Source organism: Sceloporus occidentalis, unplaced genomic scaffold, assembly GCF_023333645.1.
Source record: "Sceloporus occidentalis isolate IW3139 unplaced genomic scaffold, rSceOcc1.0.p SCAF_1, whole genome shotgun sequence".
Classification (NCBI taxonomy): domain Eukaryota; kingdom Metazoa; phylum Chordata; class Lepidosauria; order Squamata; family Phrynosomatidae; genus Sceloporus; species Sceloporus occidentalis.
In genome coordinates, this window is record NW_028316981.1 from 135535411 (window position 1) to 135557772 (window position 22362).

The window sequence follows — 22362 nt, forward strand, 5'->3', positions numbered from 1 at the left end:
CTGGTAAGCAGTGTAGAAATGTGCTTGCTATTGCTATACAATTTGAGGCAGCATATTCCACAGTTGAACAGCTCTTACCATCCTGAAGTTCTTCTTAATGCTTAGGTGGAATCTTTTTTCAGACTCTCTACAAAGATGTGTATGTATTTTCCCCATTGATTAGACTGTGTTGTTCGTTTGAACAGCATACTCTAAGCAACAATAGTTGATGCTTACTATATCAGGCTTATGACATCACAGGGGTAGTCCCTTTTCATATCACCTTTGTAATATCACCATGGACTGCTTTCTATGGCATCATGATGAGTCTCCCTTGGGTCTCTGTTTTGGATAGTCCTGACCTGCCAACCCTAATTTCAAATAACAACCTTCATTCTTTAATACAATTGTGATATTTAATAATGGCAACAGATGTGACCCACTGAAAGTTAAATATTATGGTCCCATTGATTTTAGGTTCAGAATTAAATATAATCCTGAGTTAAGTATTTACGAATTTTTTTCAGTAAGATCCATGTGAATTACAGTAAGTTATAACTTCATAAATTAATCCAGGCTGGGCCGCAATGTTTTGAAGGGCCACTGCTGGAATCTAGGTAAATACTGGAGCCAAAATACTACATTTAGGCAGAAAAACTATGACTGTTTAGATACAGGGTAGGTGACATTTTAGTAATAATACTGTTATTAATAACATGTGAAAAGAATCTAGGAGTCTAGTATACCACAAGCTAAACATGAGTCAACAGTGTGATGCAGCACCCAAAACAGCTAATGCAGTTCTTGGCTGCATCTACAGGCATATAGTGTCCAGATCCAGACAAGTAATAGTATTACTGTATTCTGCTTTGTCCAGGCCTCACCTGCAATATGGTGTTTGGTTCTGGGCACCAAGAAGGATATTGAGAAACTGGAACATATTCAGAGGAGGGAGACCAAGGAGTTTATCGCTCACCTTTTTAAACCACTTCAAGCCTCCAGAGCTGAAGCCAGAACATGGGATGGAGGCAGGGATTATCGCTTGCTAAATCGCCACCGAACCGCTACCCACTATCAGCTTGGATCCAAGCCTGGCTCCAGCCACATTCCAAATGAACTTTTTAGATGCCACTGGCTTCTAAAAAGTTCAGTCAGAGTGCGGCTGGGATCTGGGCTGATGGCGGTTTAGTGGCAATTTAGCAAGTGCAAATCCCCAACTCCATCCTATGCCCCGGCTCCAACCCGGGAGGCTTGAAGCAGTTTTAAAAGGTGAACGATAGGCATGAATGACAGTAAAAGGTCTGGAAACAAGCTCTATGAAGAACAGTTTTAGAGAACTGGATATGTCTACCTTGGAGAAGAGAAGATGGAAAGGGGATAACGATAACCATCTTTAAATATCTGATGTAGATAGAAAATGGAGGAAGGTTGTTTTTTGCTGCTCCAAAGACTGAAACACAAACCAATACATTCAAATTACAAGAGAAATGCCACCTAAGCATTAGGAGGAACTCCTGGATTGTAAGAGTTGTTCAGCTGTAGAACAGCGGAGTCTCTTTCTTTAAATAGAGATTGTATGGCCTTCCTGTGGGAGTGCTTTAGTTGCATTTTCGTGCATGTCGGGAGATAGGATTAGAGGTCCTTGTGGTCCATTCCAATTCTGTGACTTTATGAATTCTGATCAGCAGTGGACTATAGGAACATCCAGAGAATCTTTACATCTGCTTGTGCTTACATAATACAAATATGTATTATCACTAGATCCTGAGTCCCACTGATGGAACTATTAGCTAATTTCGGGGCCTAAATGTTTCTGGTCAGAACTAGTGAAGTCTGAGCTAATACGATGCCATTTCAGTTCTTCATGGAACATGCCAAAAATTCTGAGTGCTCTTTATGATTCCGGTCAAATCCCCAAATCCACCACTATTTACCCCCCCCCTTTTTTTATAGAATTTGGTGGCCAACACAGTATTTTTGTAACACAACAGTCATTTTTGGTCATTTTTTTAAAATATGTAAATCAGAATCCTTAAACATGACACAGGTAATTCTTTAATATCTGTCCCAATCTAAACATTTTTATTCTTGTTCATTTTAATCTTTAAAATGTACTCTTCTTACATTACTTCAGCTATGTCCTTACATTTTCTACCTCATGTGTATTAGCATAGTGGATACCAAGCTCCATTTGATGAGCATATTGTGCTCAGTAAACTCCCCAGTATGAAATACTAGTCAGCCGCCTTAAGACAGTCTTAAAATATAATGCGATCGGGGGGGAGGGGGGAGGGATGAAGGATTTAGCTTCAGGGCTTAGAGTACATACTGGTCAGCTTACCTCAGGAACCACAACAGTTTAGAAAGTTAATTAAAGAAAAACATTGCCGTAGTTTCTAACATGAAAACACGGCATTAGGAATTATATGCCACCTGCAGGCTTTTATGTTTCATCTGCTCCTTCTGAAAGGCAAGCTGGCTTTTGGTCTCTGCCATGGCAGTTGCAGTTTGATATCATGTAGTAATCTCTCTCTCTCTCTCTCTCTCTCTCTCTCTCTCTCTCTCTCTCTCTCTCTGTCTTGGGAAGGGAATCATGCAGTCAAGTTTTTACAGCCAAAATCTCCCATGCTGGCTAAAGTCACCTTACTGCTCCCCAGCTGGGTGAAATTAATTTGAACTTTGAGGTCTATAGTTAAAATGCTATGATCCCACTTTTAAGTGCAATGGCAACACTTATGAAATTCTAAGAATGGCATTTCTGGAAGGAGCCTTTAAAGTTCTGTGCCAGGAGCTCCTCTGGTGCTTCTGACCATACTTCAAACCCCAGAATTCCCACAACCATGACAGTTAAAGCTGGCTCATAGTGCTACACTTGCACAGTGTGAAAGGGGCCTTGGACACTCTCAGAACCATCCTACAAGGAACAAAGAAACATGACCTTCAGCTGTCTGCCCTTCCACAGTATGTAAATATGCAAGCACAGATCTAACAATTCACTACTCAGCTTTCACCACATACCTGTGGTTAGGAGAATTTGCAGTCAGCCTGCCTCTTGTAGTACAGAAAAGATGATCCTAGTACTAATAAGCCACACCATCATTGCCTGGATATTTTTGTAGACAGTGAGAAAACAAATGGTGATTACTTGCAGGGTCTGTTCTTAAAAGATAAAGGTATGCAAGCGGACACAATCTACTGAAGCATAAATTATGCTGCTAGAAATTGTCAAGTGCTTTTAGAATATTACCCATTCTCATCCAAAAGAAAGGAAGGGAAGGAAAAGTAAGGAAAGGAAAGGAAAAATTAGTCTATTTAGGATAGATTCCTTCCAAAAAACCCTTGTCCTGAACATTATTATTATTATTATTATTATTATTAAACTTTATTTCTAAAGCGCTGTAATTATACACAGTGCTATACAAAGTCGGTAAAATTAAAAAGTATATAAAAGCCTGCCCACGGCGTACATTATAAGATAACAATAAAAGAGGAATAGATAAAATTACCATATAGAAAAGAAAAAAACAAATTAAAAACATTAAAAAAACCACAAATCACATCACATCAAATATTGTCAGACAGCCAGATGACAATCACAAATTCCCTGAGAACGCTTCCCTAAACAATATGGTTTTCAGCTCAGCCTTAAAGCTGGTTAGAAGAATAGTTGAAGAATGTAGAAAAGAGACCAGACTTCTATTTATATGGATCTTCCATCCAACGAGTGAAAATAAGCTACAGTCATGAGGCATTTCTTGTTTCTATGTACATTTATTTATTACTATATATATATGTCCTTCCAGGATTCTTTCATGGAATTCAGGGGAGCTTGCGTGGCATTAACCCATTGTCTGTTCACCACCTTCTTCTGAAATTTCTTAGAGTAAGAAATTGGAACTTAATACAGTTTAAGAAATAAGTACACTTGTCCACAACATGCAAAATGGGTGTGTTTACTGGGGGGGGGGGGAATATTACACAACAAATATGGCTTTTATCACTAACAAACAAATAATCTACTAGCAGAGGGAAATGTTCACTGTTAGTGAAAGCGGAAGAACTTTTCAGTCATATGGTGGTGTGTGTGTGTGATTTGAAACTCATTCACTGTTTATTGCTTTATATAATAACACTGAGATGTAAACTTCAAAATTCTCATAGTGCCCAGAAATCTTCCCATTGGCACAGGCAACTGGCTAATTTCAAGTTGGTAGTACAGCCTCCATCTCAAAACAACTTCCTCATCTGACTGTATGCCTACAAATACTAGACAGTTATATACCTGCCAGCATTTGAAAACTGACAGAAATGAAGTTGAAGATCTAGCATGCATACAATTTGCTATGATCAAAATGCAGTATGTACTTACAGGTTTTGGGTTGTATAAAAGAAAAAAAAAAGGGGGGGGGGGAACTACTCAAAAAACTTTCTTCTAACTACAGTTTCTTGATGACATCTTTGTTATTTTGCCACACAAAATACAATAGCTTGAAAAGTTCCACCAGGATTTCATGTCAAGGGACTACCTTTACCTTTATGTCAGCAATGCCCCTCTATAATTTACATTGAACAAACAGGACAGTCTCAACACAAGAGGATTAATGTACACAGATCTGACATTAGAAACAGAAGTACCCACAAACTAGTTGCAGAACATTTCAACCTTCTTGAACACATGCTAAGTGATTTACAGGTTGTGGTCTTTGATCAAGGGAATTACAAAGGAAAAGTGAACTGAATTATATTCACAAATTCCAATCCATTAGCAGAGGCAGTGGCATCACTATGGTTGGTGTGGCAGCTCATGTTAAAGCAATAGCAAGCAATAGCAAGTACATTTCTATACTGCTGAATGAACACTTCCTAAGCAGTTTACAATGTGTAAGTTAATTGCCCCGAACAAGCTGGGTACTCATTTTAGCGACCTACTGAAGGATGGAAGGCTGAATGGACCTTGGAGCCCCTGGGATCGAACTCACAACCTTGTGGTTGCAGGACAGTCATTTAACCACTGTGCCACAAAGGCTCTCTGTTATCACCCACTGGCCTGGCCAGTGGTCCCTCAGGAGATGTCATCAGGCTACTGTGGAAGAGAAAGGCTGGTCTCCTTGCTGCTGATGGCTGGAAGATTAGGCCACCCAAAGGGAATGGCCATGTCCTTGGCAGTTCTGGTCTACCCATTGTGTCTGCAATTCCAAAGGGGGATGAGGCATCATTTGGCAACAGGGGTGGCCTCCATGTGTTCGCACGCTCAAGGCTGCCGGAGAGGAGGCTGCCTGGGAACAATTCCATGGGGAGATACACACAAGCATGTTTAATCTTTGGGCACCCCTGCCAGAGTCTGAAATGCTTGTAGGTAACTGAATGGTGAGGGCTGAAAATTCAGCAGCACAGCTGCAGGAAGACAAGATGGAATTCCTGGATGGACTCCTGGAGCCCTTGCTTGGGAAAGCTTGGAACTTTGGCCCCTTCCACAGTGCAGAACCACCAGGCCAATGGTCTATCATGAGTAGATTGGACTGTTGAGGAAGAGAGGCCAGTCTCTTTGCTGCTGAAGGGGAGGTGGTCTGGCATACCCAAGGGTACTGTCTGTGTCCCAGGCCATTCCAGTCTATTCTCCTTGTTTGCAGCTCCCAAAGGAGTCCAGGCACCATTCAGCAATGGGAGAGGCCTCCAGGAGTTCACCGTAGTCTAGCAAACCTGTCCTGGCCAGTTTCCTTGTTGCCTCCTGGCGGGTGGTCAAGGTCCTCCCCAGGAAAGTCTGCTTCTGGGAATCCAGGTCTACCCATGGAGAGGCTTGGCAGTATACTCCACACTGAGAGGTAGCGCCTTTCCACTAGTGCAATGGACGTCAACTGATGCGATCCGCAACCCCCACACCACCCTTGTGATTCCCCAGGACAGAGGTATGCTCAAACAAAATAATTTCATGGCAAACTACATATATTAACATAAGAGTTTTTGCTACTACACATATAATAAAAGAAATCTTCTCAGATAGAGTTTTGAATCTGGGGAAACTGACTTCTGGTAAGCAGATTTATTGGTTTCATACACCAACACTAACTGACCACTGTAATGATCTGAGAGATCATTTATCTCCATATCCAGTCACATTCTATCCCACTCCCACAACTATAAATATGCTTTTTACCGGAGGCCTTAATACCACTTGGTATTGCATCTGAAGAAGTGAGTTTATATCCATGAAAGCTCATGCTAAAATAAAGACAAGTTAGTCTTAAAGTTACTGCCACATTTTTCTTCCCTTCCCTTCTTTCCTCTTTTATGCTGCAAGAGACTCACACAGATACTCCTTTGAAAACCTGCTACTTTTGACTAGCATCTATTGTTAGCATCTGCTGTAATACATACTTATGCAAGCTTTTGAAGTTTCACAAATCTTTTTTGTACTTTGTAAGGAAGAGCAGGCTTAACTAACAAGATAGGGGATGCTTTATGAATGTTCCTGCACAAGTCAAGAGACAGCTATATATTACCTCCCATATCAGAGGCAGTATGCTTGTGGACAATGCCAGAGGGGAATAAAAAGAGGAGAAAGATTTCTGCCCTCATGTCCTACATGTGAGCTTTCCATGGGCATTTGGAAACACAATATGGGACTTGGTAAGGCTTTGGTCTGATCCAGGATGGCTCTTCCTGTCTTCTTAGTGGTGCATGTGACTTTAATATATGAGGCAACCAGATATATAGCAGAGAGTATGTTTAATTTGAAAGGAGTTAAAAGATAGGTTAGCTTCTTTTCCTCCTTTCTTTAGCATCTTTTGTTGTGTGCCTTCGAGTCATTTCTGACTTATGGCAACCCTATCATAGGGTTTTCTTGGCAGTTTTCTTCAGAGGGTGTTTGCCATTGTCATTCTCTGAGGCTGAGAGAAAGTGACCTGCCCAAGGTGGGTTTACATAGCCAAGCCAGGATTTGAACCCTGGTCTCCACAGTCATACAGTAGTTCAGCGCTCAAACCACTACACTACAATGGCTGTGTATTAGCATTTTACCTAGTAATAAAGCTCTTAACTGCTATTAGTCCCTGCTTTCCATGAAAAGGTAACCAATGCCAAGGAGCAGGATTTTCTGTTGTGAAGAGCCAAACGGCTGCTTCCAAAACCTCTTGAGGAAGAGGTTTCTCAAATACAGTATGTTAATGTTAAATATATCTTCTTGGTACATTTAACGTCAGCAGAACAGATTACAGCAGGGGTGCAGAGAAGGTAGATCACATCACATCTATGAAACACCGGCCAATTTTAGATGGTGTTTTGGTTAAGAAAGAAAAAAGCAGAAGATGACAGGCACATAAGACTTAAATGAAGTTATGTTGGAGTATATTGCCAGAAGTGTTGCTATATTGTAGAGATATATGAATTTCTTCCTAGTATCTTGCCAAGTTACACTATTGGTTTCCTTGTTAGGAAATAAGGGATCAAGACATGTCCTTCATGCTTTCTGAGACTTGGCTCTAAGGCTGAAGAATAAGTTTAATAAAATTATAACAAATAGTGTGTGTGTGGGGGGGGGGGAGATGAAGGGACTTAACAAAGTTATGACAAGAAGAAGGCATCATATAAGTGTTGTCACGCTGATGTACTTGCCAGTCCAGCAGAATGAACATCGTAAAGGTACTTTTTTTCCTTTTTTCTTGATCTATTACCTATTAGTGAGAATCTTTGTTTCTCCAACAACATTTCCCCTTGATGCTGTTCCATGTCCTGGTGGTGGTAGTTGCTGCTGCTTCTCCTCATCCTTGCTTCCAGACTTCTTTCATCCACTGCTGCAGCAGTCTACTTTCTACTTTCTACTTTCTATTTAGCTCTTTTCAGACAGTCACACTGTGGAAAGTGAATTCACCAATGGTGGGAGCATCAGGGCTGTGGGGGTAGATGGTGATAGTCCACAAATAGGCCCTGTCCTAACCCATGCTTGATTAGTATGCTGAGTGAACAGACCTTACATATGGTCATCCATAGGCACCGAGTCTACTCACAAGAGGAGCTTAGCTTGTTATAGGATTCCCAATTATGCATTCAGACCACAAATGTGTACACTTGTATGTGCATGGATTCTGCTCACATAGCTTACTGAATATATAAGGATCATGAATAATGCCTACTGCAGTAATCCCTTTCCCCCATTGTATTTGTCCTCCCCAATTTGTCTGAAAGGGGTCTCTGTAACACAAGGTTAGCCCAAGGGATTTTGCTGCCTAAGTGAGAGTAAATGATCTGTTAGCTTAGCACTTCTTTCAGTACATCAGAAGGATTAACAACACCATCTCTGTACAACATTTTTCCTATTCATTCTCACATTGGCCAAAATGGAAGTTGTTGGTCTGTGGAAAATCTTTTCTGGGTATTCAGTCCAGAAATTGTTCACATGGAGGGTTTTTGTTTACATCACATGAAAAGTAGAATTTCAAGTACAAGGCTAAACATTCTTCTTTCAAATATCACTCCTGTCAGAGATCAGAACCAATGTGTTAATATTGATTACCTTAATTTTGTTTTCAAGGTGAAAGGAGGTGAAAGGAAAGACCAAAACTGCACATCATGTTATGTGAGAAGTATGAATCAAGGAAAGCTAGACCGTGTAAAAAAAGCAAAGGGACATATAAACATTGCAATATGAATAGGAATGGGACATTATGAGTCAGATAATTACAGAGTGCTTTACTCAGAAAATGAAAATCTAAGAAGAAATGAGGTGGCATTAATAGTGAGGAGAGATGTAGCAAAAAGTCGACAAGGGATATACAGTTGGCCCTTCCCTTACACAGGGATCCGTTCCAGACCCCGCCGCGTAAGGGAAATACTGTGTAAAGTTAAGCCCCATTAGAAACAATGGGGCATGCCTCATTGTTTCTTCCAAGACACAGAAGCCTTTCCGGTGCTGCTCCCAACGTATGCTGGAAGCCACGTATAGCACACCTGCGTATGATGCAGGCGCACCGTAATGCAATGCCTGACTGAATAATATCAACAGTGCTTCAGGGAATGTCCCACAGTATACCAATAATCCAAGTTTATGCTTCAGCTACAGAGGCAAAAGAGGGAGAAATCAAAAGACGGTGTGCTGGAGTTCAGAAAAAAATTAATCATGTACCAAAACAGGACATGTTGGTAATCATAAGTAATTGGAACATGAAAGCAGAAAATAGAACAGAACCAAACACTGAAGGAGAATTTTGCCTAGGATCAAGAATTCAAGCAGGAGAATAACTGACTGAATTTTGTGAAGCCAATGGTTTTTTCATTGCAAACACATTCTTCAAGCAACCAACAATGTAACTGTACACCTGATAGCCAATACAGAAATCAAATAGACTACATAATCAGAAGCAGAAGATGGGGATGCTCCATTCTTTCTTCCTTCTTTCTGCAAAAACAAGATCAGGAACAGATTGTGGCACAGCCCATGAACTGCTAATATCAAATATTACATTAAGAATAAAGAACACTGAGTCAATAATTGTGCTAAAATACAACCTGAAGAACATCACTGTCGAATTTAAACATAATGTAAAACCTAAGTTTGTACTATTAAGCCTAACTGACCAAATGCCAGAAGGACTGTGGACTGAAGCCTCACCTGTTCCTTGACATACCAGATTGGGCTACAGTGACACATGCCTTGATTACATCCCATTCAGACTACAGCGCGCGCGCACACACACACTATACACAGCTTTCAGCTTACACTGAAGCTGCATGGCAATACAATGAATGGTGTGCGTGCTGCCGTACCCAAGTCTCATTATATTCATTGGGGCCCGCGTAAGGTAAACGTCCACTGTACTGTAATGCACTCTACATGAGGCTCTCTTTGGAAACTGTTCAGCAACTTCAACAGGTTCAAAATGCTGCATGCACCATGCTGTTTGAGGCTAGTTATAGGAAGCATATAACTCCCTTGTTAAAACAGCTTTACTGGCTACCGGCTCGACACAAATCAAAGTGCTGGTCATGACCTATAAATCCCAGTAACGCTTGGGTCCAGACTATCTGAAAGATCGTATCTCCCCATACGAACCTGCCATGGCTTTAAGATCATCACGGGAAGGCTTTCTCTCAGTCCCACCACCATCACAGGCTCCCATGCATGAGAGAGAGCCTTCTTGGTGGTTGCTCCTATCCTCTGGAACACCCTTCTGTGGAAGGCTAGGCTGCCCCCCTCCCTGATTTCCTTTCACCTGCAGGCAAATATGTTTTTGTTCAAGCAGGCTTTTAATATTTAATCATGCTCAAGTAGGCTTCTTAATGGAGTTTTGTGCTATTTGTTTATTTTGTCAATATTTGTATTTTTAAATGTAATTTCATATTGTTTAAATGTAATGATTTTAATTGTTTTAAACTGCATTGTTAAGTGTTTAATCACTTTTACATGTAAACCACCTTGGGTCCCACTCTGGCAGAAAGATGGCATATAAATAAAATAAAATCAATCAATCATTCAGTGAATAAATAAATGAAGCCAGGGCATTGGGAGGCATTGGGAACCAAAAAGAAAGAGACACCTCAAGGGATAATAGATGAAACATTTCAAGAAGTTAAAGACAGACGAAAAGCAAAAGTAATGTAAGTCTTCAACGACTTGTGTTGGAAAATGACAGCTATTTTAACAATAAATGCAGAGAAACAGAAGATGACAACAAAAATGGTACGACAAGAGACCTCTCCCACAATATCTGAGTAGTCAAAGGGAAATTTAAACTAAGAATGGGCATCCCTTGAGAAATGCGACCCTTGACATGGATTTAAGGGCAGAGGATTTAAGGGCATACTTTTAGGAAGACTATGGCCCTCCAAACTTTGATGGATTGCATCACTGGTCATGGTCCAATATCTGAAGGACCACAGTTGCTCACTCCTTCATCAAAGTGAAAAATAATTGCTCATCATAATTTATAAGGTTTACATCCCACAGGGTAGTTCCAGCTGATGCTGCAAAAACTACGTCTTGGATGGATCCTGTATGTTAATCCACTGAAAACCTGCCAAGCTATTTATATTTAAGGAAAACATCACTAATATGTAAGAGGCAAACTGCAGCACTTGGCTGGCATGCCAGCAGCCTGATAGACTATTTGTTTAGGATTCATTCACACATAGCTTTCCACTGAGAGATGGAGAAGGTGCAGGTGTGACCTTGCCTACCTCTGTCCTCATGCCAGGGACCTCCATGATGTCATAGATATATATCACCCTAGTGTTAGGCAGCAGAAACAGGTGCAAATTCCTTCTCCCCTCAAGCTAGGCTAGAGAATTTTGAGATCAAATAACTTTCCAACCTAAGGACTAGGGGCATTATTAGCCAATAGTTATTCTGAATTTATCACATGCTATGTGAGGAAGAGAATAAAAGGCAATAATGGTTCTTAGTCAATAACTGTAAAAGCAAGCCGACAAATTAAAAAAAATACTATTAGCAGGATTACATGATGTGAAACATGGACAGAAGGGTAGATAACATCAGTTGGTATCACATAAAGCATGCACTTGGATGAGAGACTGCCAATGAATACCAAGCCCTGTAGGCTTTCTTTCAGAGAAAGGAACTGGCAAAACCACCTCGGAGTATTCTATGCCAAAGAAAACCCTATGAAATTCATGGGGTTGCCATAGGTCGACAGGCAACTTGAAGGCATATACATAACCTGTATTCAGAAAGTATCTTACACAGATCAGGCTTAAAATTCAGAGCAGGAGGAGTGAAGATAGGAGGAAGAAACATTAACAACCTAAGATACACGGATGACACAATACTACCAGCAGAAACAAAGACCTGGAACAATTACTGAAGATGGTCAAGGAGGAAAGTATCAAGGTTGTATTAATGCTGAACATTAAAAAATAAAGCAAAAATAATGATAGTAGAAGATCTACAAGAATTCACCCTAGACAATGAGAAAATTGAAATAGCTAAGGAGTTTCCATACTTTGGTTCAAATATTGATCAGAATGAAGACTGCAACCAAGAAATCAGAATAGGACTAGGATTTTACTGGGCAGCTATAAAAGAACTGGATAAAATCATAGACTCCTAGGACCCCATCGTATGGGGTTAAAACAGCAAGTCGGCTTTCTCAAATTCAGTGCTATTTCGGCAGGCAGCCAGGTCCTATTACCCAGAAATCGCTACCGAGTCGCCACCCGGATCTGTCCTAGATGCAGCCTGGATTGTCTAAACCGCTTCTGCGGCCATTTTTAGAAGTCAGAAGCTTCCGTGTTGAAAAAGACTTCTAAAAATGGCTGCAGAATAACAACCCAGGCTGCATCCAGGATGGACCCAGGCAGCAATCCGGTGGTGATTCCTGTGTTATAGGACCCGGCTGCGTTCAGTTAGCACTGAATTCAAGAAAGGTAACCTGCTGTTTTAACCCCATGTGATAAAGTCCCTAGAGTTGGAAAAGACCACAAGGGCCATCCTGTCACACCCTCTGCAGGAAAACACAACCAAAGAGCTCCCGACAGATCCAGCCTCTGTGTAAAAACCTCCAAAGAGGGAAACTCCACCACTCTCTGAAGCAGCATACTTTATTGTCAAACAGCTCTTACCATCAGCAAGTTCTTCCTAATGGTTAGGTGGAATCTCTTTTCCTGTAGCATGAATCCATTGCTTTGTGTCGTAGCGGCTTGACAGACGGGTGGCTCAACACTGCCCCTTTCAGCCCCAGAAGCAGGCTGAAACAACCAGACACTGCAGCCTGTGCAAGGAGCAAAAAGAAGCCCCCCAAAGGAGCTTCTTTTTGCACCATAGAAAGGGTGCCATAACCGCTGCGGCACGGTGTTATGATGCCTCTTGTGTGCAATGCTGTTTGGGCACTGTGCATAAGGGATGTCATCATGGTGCGCCCTGTGTAAACAGGTGTGTGCCAAGATGGCATCCTGGCAGAGGAAGAAGGGTTTGAAGCATGTAAATGCTCAGCCCTTCTTCACCCCAGCATGCAGTCAGGCCAGCACAAAGTGCCACTCTGTAGTGTCTCCTAATCTCTGGAGCAGCAGAAAATAAGCTTGCTCCATCCTCAGTATGACATCCCTTCAGATATTTAAACATGGCTATCATGTCATCTCTTAACTTTCTGGCCCTAAGTCACTCCTAAGTCACTCCTCATAGGGCATGATATCCAGAACTTCCACCATTTTGACCACCCTCCTCTGGATCATAAAGTGTAAAAACATAACTATGACCACCAAAGCGAGACTAGTCCAAGCCAATATATTCTCCATCACCATTTATGGATGTGAGACCTGGATAGTGAAAAAAGCCCATAGAAAGAAAATCAACTAATCTGAGATGTGGTGCTGTAGAAGAGTTCTGCAGATACCACAGACAGCTGAGAAGACAAACAAATGGGTTCTAGAACAGATCAATCCCAAATTATCCCTGGAAGACAGGATGACTAAATTGAGGCTGTTGTACTTTGGCCAGATCATGAAGAAAAATGAATCATTAGAAAAGCGAATGATGCTAGGAAAAGTGGGAGACAGTAGAAAGAGAGGAAGACCACATGCCAGATGGTTAGACTCAATCAGGGAGGACATGGGTCTGGGTCTGCAGGACCTGAGCAGAAAGATTGAGCACTGAGGGTCTTGGAGATGTCTCATCCACAGGGTCGCCATGAGTCAAGGTCAACTCAAGGGCTGTTAACAACAACAACAACAACAGACACACACATATCATGTGAAATTGTTCCTGCTGCTCTAATCAATTGATTCCATAAGCCACTAAAAATTCCTCCAACACAGAATATTTGCACGAAAATGTGCAAAGAAGCAGAAAAATGTGCAAATAAACAGAAAAATTATTTTTGCAATATTTATCATGAGAGAATGCAAACTATTTTGGAAAGGACTAGGGAAGTATGAAAAGGAGGAAGTGAGGCACCACAGAATTGATGCGTCACTCAGAGACTTAACTGATCTTTAATTTCTAAATCATCGGTGCATACCACTCAGACACTTTCAAATTCTTCATAGACTTGAGGACTATTTCCAAGTTGTTGGCTTTTAAAAAAAAGTAAGCTTAGTGTAAACAAATTCAGCTCCCAAATCCTCACTAGTCTCTCCATGCAGAACATGAACAGCTGTTTCTTAGTTCTCCCCTTTAACCCACCTCTGTGTTTGTACAATATCTCACTCTATAGCAAGGCTTCAGTTTCAGCAGGTCAACACTGGGCCCTACTGTAACAGATGCAATGATGATATTCTTGTTTCTAATGCCACAGTATAATGCACCAGTCACATTCTACCACAATTCCTCTTGGAATCAGTTTTATGCTATAAAGCATCTTTGTTTAGTCAACTGAAACACCAATACATGCGACTTTGTTGTTAATGAAATTGTAAGAATTTTAAGTACTGCCTGGGAATGTGTCATACTGAGTTGTTGTTGTTTTTTAAATATAGCCTTCACAGGATGTTGTAGATATCTGTGCCAAAAACTAATGAATAAAATATTTGGATTGGAAAAATGTTTTTCTACATGCATTTTACAGGTTTGTAATCCTTCTGAAAGAAGAAAGCACTCTAAAACATTGCATAATGTCTACTTGTAAACATCTAAATAAGATATTTCCTTTTCAAGTACATGCATTAAATTCAAAGTTTGGAAAAGTGGGGTGGAGGACAGAGAATGTCACAATTACAATCACAAACTGTGCAAAGTACAACTATGTTGCCTGTTAACTATACCACATCTCTTCCACTGTTTTGCCACTGACCCAACCCACCATTGGAATGTGGGCTCTGAGACCTTTAAGAAAATGAATTTGGTCCTTGAGTTCAAAGAAACCCTCCACCCATAACCATGTCTCACACCAGGATGCAATTACTTTGTTCCATACTGAACCTACTGGAAGGTAATGAATGATAACTGTGGAGTTTATCACACAGAAAATCTGCACTGGGATAGATGCAGGTTGTAACCATCTGGAACAGATCTTATCACATGGCCGGGAGCCAGGGCAGTAGGCAGCCCATATCCATTCTTTGGCAGCTTTTCAAGAATAGGAAAATCCTGTTCATTAAAAGCTGCCAGCCTCTGTTTGTCTAGCTCCATTTCTCTCAATATAATCTTAGTACAATGTTAGCATGCATGAACTAGTATGCTGTAGTGGTTTACATATTGTGGTAGGAAAATGGTAGACAAGGGTTCAAATCCCCACTCAGACATGGAAACCCACTAAATGATCTTGTCTTGAGCCACTCATTCTCATTCAGATGAAAGCAAAGACAAACCTCATCTGAAGAAATCTTGCCAGGAAAACCCCATGGCAGGGTTATCATGAGCCAAAATCAACTGGAAGGCACAAAACTAAAGTAATGTCAGCATATAAGTTTATCAGTTCTTGAAATGACAAATGCGAGTACCTGGGAAGGTAGTGTAGTGCATCCCAAGCAGGAGGCAGAGAGCCTGGGAACAATTTTTGGTAGGAGATTTGCAGAGGCACTGAGAGCAGAGTCCCCTAGTATATATGAGTGTGCATGGATGTGCATGTGTACATGGACATACAGATCTGAGGTCTACTCTGTTAAAAACATGGACTTACACAAACTCACTTTTGTGTGGTCGACATTTAATCTAAAGCAGTTGTACAATATTTGTTAGGCAATCACATATACAATATGTTTTGCACATTACCTCTTTTCTGCATCCTCCATGGGCTCCATTTCCAACATTCACAGAATCTACATATGTGAAACTCTACACATTTGAGGTTGTTGCTACACAATTCAGAATCTTGAGAAAGCAGATTTTTAGCAGATTTTTAGCAGCTTTGGTATTGGGAGGATGGTGAAGGAGAGTACTACAGAAATACTGCCTCCTGGCAATTTGGTATTATTGTCTACATGTAAAGCCAGATGGAAAACAATTAAATGGCAAACACTAAAAGTGCTATTTCTTTTTTAAATTCATAGGAGTCTTAAGCCAGTCCCAAGGCTTCTTTGTGACTCACAAAAATGACTCAACAGCCACGATTCATAAGAGATCAACATTTGGTGATACAAGTGTCTGTTTTTGCCCCCAAATTCTTTTTGCTTCTCAGTATTCAAAAAGAAATAGAAGAAACAAGTAAATAGTCTGAAACTGTTAGAAATAAGTTGATGCATGTATGCTTGATGGGTTGTTGTTATTGTTTTAAAATAGTGTATATAAGAAACTCATTACAAAAGCTCAGTCTACATGCAAGTCTCCTTGTGGATTTCACTTCAGATTTTTTAATACAATTGAACAATTTGATTCTTGAAGTGAATTCCTACAGACAATTTTTCATTAATTTAAAAAGCTAGGGGTAGGAAGCAGGAGAGTCCCCCAAATATTTTGGACTACATTTCCTATCATCCATCACCGTTGTCTGTGTTGAATGAGGCTGGTGGGAGTTGTGTGACAAAGAAATACGGGTGGTGGTGGTGGATCTTCCACATCCATGATTTAAAGGATTTGCCAGCATTATACTGCTACTCATGGTGTCCTGTTGTGGCATGTTTGTTTCTGTACTCCACGGGAGATGAGACAGAGGAAACACTATAACTTACAGCCTCCTCATCAGGGACACCACTTCTCTTTCCTGCACTCAGAGATCCTAAGTGAAGGAGACAATACCCCACACTGGCCTACCTATTTCTGCTTTAATTAAAAACAAAACAAAACAAAATAAAAAACAACCCAAACCCAAATGCCTGTGCTTCGTGAAAAACATATAAAGGTCTGAAGCATCCACAGTTATCAAAGACTAGAAAACTGATACTGTTTTCATGACTGCTTATAAGTCTACTTTACATTTTTGAAACACAGATGAGTACAAGCCCCCCCCCCCCATCATCCCAAGTCTATCAGAAAGAAACAAGGAGAGGAACAAAATGTATTCTTTATATGGGAAGCAACATGGAACACTCTGGTGCCAGAAGAAAGCAGCTGAAGGAAAATGCAAGGCTTACAAAAATTATTGTAACTTACCTTTCCCCCCACTATCTGCGTACTATACACTATATTCAAAGGAAGGAACTGGAAAAAGAAACACCTCTGAGTATTCCTTGCCTAAGAAAACCCTATGAGATCTATGGAAGGACCATAAGTTGACAGGCAACGCAAAGGCACACATACACACCTGTGGCCGAGTTCCAAATAGAGCTTTCCACTCCAAACCCACATATGCTAGGGCTAGTTCCTGGAAATGTTATAGATGCTTATTGCACACATCCCCCCCCCCTGTTATGGGAATGGGACGCTCGGGGCTGTGCACGTCAAATTTTCTGGTCGGAAGTGTTAGGAAGATGACATGCTCTCTCGATCCCTGTCCCTCATAGCTGACAGCCCAGGGTGGTATTGCGGTAACATCTATGCTACACCGCATAATTAACACATCCTTCAGGGAGGGGCAGTTTCCATCGAGTCTGAAATTGACAATAGTCAGACCACTGCTAAAAAAAACCTCCCTAGACCCCCTGATAAGAAATAATTACAGGCCAGTGTCATTGCTGCCATTTTTGGGTAAGGTGATCGAGAGAGCGGTTGCCTTCCAGCTCCAAGCAGTCTTGGATGAAACCGATTATCTGGACCCATTTCAAACTGGCTTCAGGGCGGGCTATGGAGTTGAGACCGCCATGGTCGCCTTAGTTGATGATCTCCATCTTGGCATGGACAGGGGAAGTGTGTCCTTGTTAGTGCTCTTGGACATCTCAGTGGCTTTCGATACCATTGACCATGGTATCCTTCTGGAATGCCTGAGGGAGTTGGTTATCGGGGGCACTGTGCTCCAGTGGTTCCGTTCCTACCTCTCAGGCAGATTCCAGATGGTGCAGCTGGGGGACATTTGCTCCTCTAAGAGGGAACTGACATCTGGTGTCCCTCAGGGAGCTATTCTGTCCCCCATGCTATTTAACATTTACATGAAACTGCTGGGAGAGATCATCTGGAGACATGGGGCGCGGTGTTATCAGTACGCTGATGACACCCAGATATGTTTCTCTGTGTTGCCAACTGCTGCAGTGTCTAAGGATGGTGTCTCTCCTCTAAATGCCTGCTTAGAGTCAGTAATGGGCTGGATGAGGAAAAACAAACTCAGCTTTAATCCAGAAAAAACGGAAGTACTAGTGATAGGTTCCCCAGGCCCGGGGAAGGAAATTTGTCCACCTGTCCTGAAGGGGGTCACACTTCCCCTGAAGGACTCAATTCACAGTTTGGGAGTGCTTCTGGACTCCTTCCTGCAATTGTCATCCCAAGTTGATGCGACGGTCAGAAGCACTTGTTATCAACTTCGGTTGATACGCCAACTGCGACCTTACCTGGGCCAAAGGGACCTTGAAACAGTGGTACATGCTCTGGTAACCTCTCGACTGGATTTCTGTAATGCGCTCTACATGGGGCAACCCTTGTACCAAACTCGGAAGCTTCAATTAGTACAAAACACGGCCGCCAGATTGGTCACCAGTCGTTCCAGGTTTGACCACATAACACCAACCTTAAAAGATCTTCACTGGCTGCCTATTTGCTTCCGAGCACAATACAAGGTGTTGGTAATTACCTATAAAGCCCTACATGGCTTGGGCCCGAGTTACTTGAAGGACCGCATCTCCCCATATAATCCGCCCCGCTCTCTCAGAACAACCGGGAAGAACTTGCTCGAAGTCCCTACTTCGAGATATATTACTACTTCTCAGAGGGCCTTTTCAGTAATGGCCCCCAAGCATTGGAATAGTCTTCCCGAGGAGCTCCGTCTCATTACCTCCCTTGAACTCTTTAAAAAGAGACTTAAAACCTTTCTCTTTAACCAAGCATTCCCCCATGTACACTGAAGTTATGTTCGATCCCCTTTCTTCCTCTCACTTACATACACCTATGAATTGGATTTTAATTGTATATTGTAATTAATGTAATGTGGTTTTAATTTTATGTTGTTTTAATAATTTTACTATGTACACTGCTTTGATCACTGCGGAAAAGCGGTATAGAAATAAATTTTATTATTATTATTAATTTTAAAATGATGCACCTCAGCACTGAATGGGGACGGCTTAGCCCCACAGGATGGAATAGAGCCATTTTGAGGATGATTTGCTGTGCAATAAAATCCGTTTTTTCTCGGTTGCACGTAGCCTCAAGCGTCCCTTTCCCGTTCCCATAATGGGGTGGGGGGTGGGGGAGGAAAATGTGTGCGATAAGCTTCATAGTTGTACCATTCAGACATACATTCCTGCCCTTCTGTATTCTCTTAGATCACAGGGACATGTATGCAACCTTCCAGATGTTGTTGAATTGCAGTTTTCAGAAGCCCTGGCCAGCATAGCCAATGGTGAGGAGTGCTAGGGAGGAGATGCTTCTGGAAGACTACACTGTTCCCAGTCCTGGCCTGGATTCTGTCATAGAAAATCAGCTTGCTTCACATTGCTGCAGGATTGGACACGGACAGATCATTATTTAGTTAAAAAATTCTGCTCTTCTTGCTGAAGGCATTGTCTACTATGGCCTCTAGAAAAGGGTCATTAAAAAAGGGACACTAGGCAATGTTATTAGACTTGGACCAAATCCTTCTCTTATTTATGCTAAGAGTCAGGAGTCATTTAAGTTGACTTAGAGACAGCATGATGTAGCAGTTTGAGTGTTGAGTGCCCTTGGGTAAGACATGTTCTGTCAACATTACAGGATGGCAATGGCAAACCTCCTCTGAATAAAACTTGCAAACAAGACCCTTGGATAGCATTAGGGCTGAAGGGCAGGATATAAATACCTAAATAAATAAATAATTACCATAAGTCAGAGTCAATGTGAAGGCCCATTAAAACATATACACTTGACTCAGACTGCCTGATCTATTTCAAAGTGATCAGTTCTTTAAGAGACACCAGAAGAAAATTGAGCAGATAATGATCTCACAAAGCTCTTAGGATATGAAATTCAGGCAGGGTGACAAAACTTTATTTGACACAAGGATCAAATATGGGAAGGATCTGAGAGGGTTTATTTGGCTAAGTGTGTGGCGACAAAGACAGAGTCAGGTGGGGCAAAGCAAGGTGGGTGGGCCTGCTAACTTTAATTTTTTATCAGTTTTGAAATTTTCTCACTGTGCCTAAAAGGCATGGCTCAGCTCCATGCATCTCAACTCAGGTATAGGCTCCAATGCAACACCATTCCTGCATGCAAAGCAGAGTACCACACACTTTCTTTCTGACATGCATAGTACAGCTCGGGTCTATGCACAGTATTTTAAGTTACAATGAATTTAAATTCCACCCCAACTCTGATCGCTGACTGGAGATAACTGAAGCAGCAGCAGCAGCCCCTGCGTTGATACATGACTTGTTTACAACAGTCCAAATACCCACCCCTGCACACAAAGATGGATTTTACCCAACAGTCATAAATTAAACTTTACAATATGTGTGCTACAATGAAAGCCCAGAAACATGTACACAAATGGCCTGACAAACATACTGGTTCTGAAGTCCCTATGCTACAATGTAATGTGCTTACTCCTTAATCTAATCCTGGACCACTGGCTTGCTTTTAAGGGAGAGGTGCCAGGTTTCCAACCTCTGACCTGGTATTTAGAGGGTAAGGTGCCCCACACTGGAAATCAGGCGCTAATTGTGGCTACCAAGAATTTATGCATGTTGCAAGTGTGGAGTTCATGCTGTTGCTACATGGAAATGCTTTCTGTGTAGCAAACATGTACTGAATAAAGCTGACCCCTTGGCATGCATTCCATCTCCACAGTACATAACATAGATGACATAATTAGTCATCTCAGACTGTCTCATGTTCAAAAAATAGTCAGATTTTACAGCATGCAACCGGGGGGGGGGTTCTTGGGGTCCGGACCCCCCCCCCCTCCATTAGAAAAGTTAATGGTGCGTGCGGCTGCGCCGCAGTGCCCAAGCCCCATTATAATGGTGGCACTTAGTCTGGAAACCCCCCCTTCCTAAAATCCTGGCTACGTCCCGGGGGGGAGCCTCTAGCAGCAAGAATCAGCAAATGCAGCTGATGAACATGAAGTAAGCTGGTTCCATCTTGTTTTTCTAGATCCTAAATATTTTGTCAATTCTTCATGGTATAAGAAGTGATCACCAAGTAAGGCTAGCGGCAGCTGTGCTCACTGGTAGTTACCTTATTTCAGTTTCTGGACTTCATGGTTTTACACCTCCTGCCACTAGATAATAATGGCAGGAAACCCCAGATCTCCAGATACTATTGGAGTGCAGCAACCCTTCAGAGCATAACCAATGGTGGTGGTGGTGGTGGGGGGGGGGGCTGGGAATTTTAGTCCAATAACATTTGGAGTGCCACAAGTGATGGTCAAGTGCTATGTATTGGAATAAACTAGCTGACTGAATACCCTAAAGTCACCAAATGCTGTCTGATTTTGGAAGCTAAGCAGAGTCAGCTCTGATTAGTACTTGGATGGGAGAACACCAATGCATACAACTGTAGGCTATATTTCAGTGGAAGACATTGGCAAAATCACCTCTTGAGTACTCCTTGTCTTAGAAAGCCCTATGAAGTTCATGGGGTCACCATAACTTGACAGGCAACACGAAGACACATTGCAGTTAACCACTGTCAAGTCAACTTCAATTTATGGTCACCCTATGAATGAGGGACCTCCAAATCATCCTCTTCACATCTTACAAACTGAAGGCTGTAGTTTCTTTGACTGACTCCATCAATCTGAAATGCAGTCTTCTTCTTTTCATATTACCTTCTACCTTGCCAAATATTGTAGTTTTTTCTAGTGAGTCATATCTTCTCATGATGTGCCCAAAGTATGATAGTCTCAGTTTAGTCATTTTGCTTCTAGGGAGAGTTGAAGCTTGGTTTGCTCTAGGATCCATTTATTTGTCTTTTTAGCAGTATAGTTGGGTATATATATACTGTGACCCTGGGTAGGGAGCTCAGACATCCGAAGGGCTGCCAGACCCCCGCAAAAAACCAGAAGAGGGCAGACAAGCAACCACCCAAAGGGAAGGTATTTTTACCATACATCAAAAGCAGTCACAGAGAGAATAGGGAAACTGGTGAGGAAAGAGAGACCCTCTCACAGCCGCAGGAGTTTATACCACATACCATGCAGCTCTGGACAAGTCTACATAGCGGCCACCAAACACAGTGTTCAAACAGGGTCACACAGGATATATATACCCAACTCTCTTCCATGCCAGCATTCTCAGAAGATGCCAGCCACAAATGCAGGCGAAATGTCAGGAATAAACTCTTCTAGAACATGGCCACATAGCCCGAAAAACCCACAAAAAAACTATGGACACTGGCATGAAATCCTTCAGCCACAATATGCTTTGTATTTCTAAAGTGACATTGGCTGAAATTGTGCAGAACATTGGCACTAATCTGTGACCAAGATACTATAGCTACAC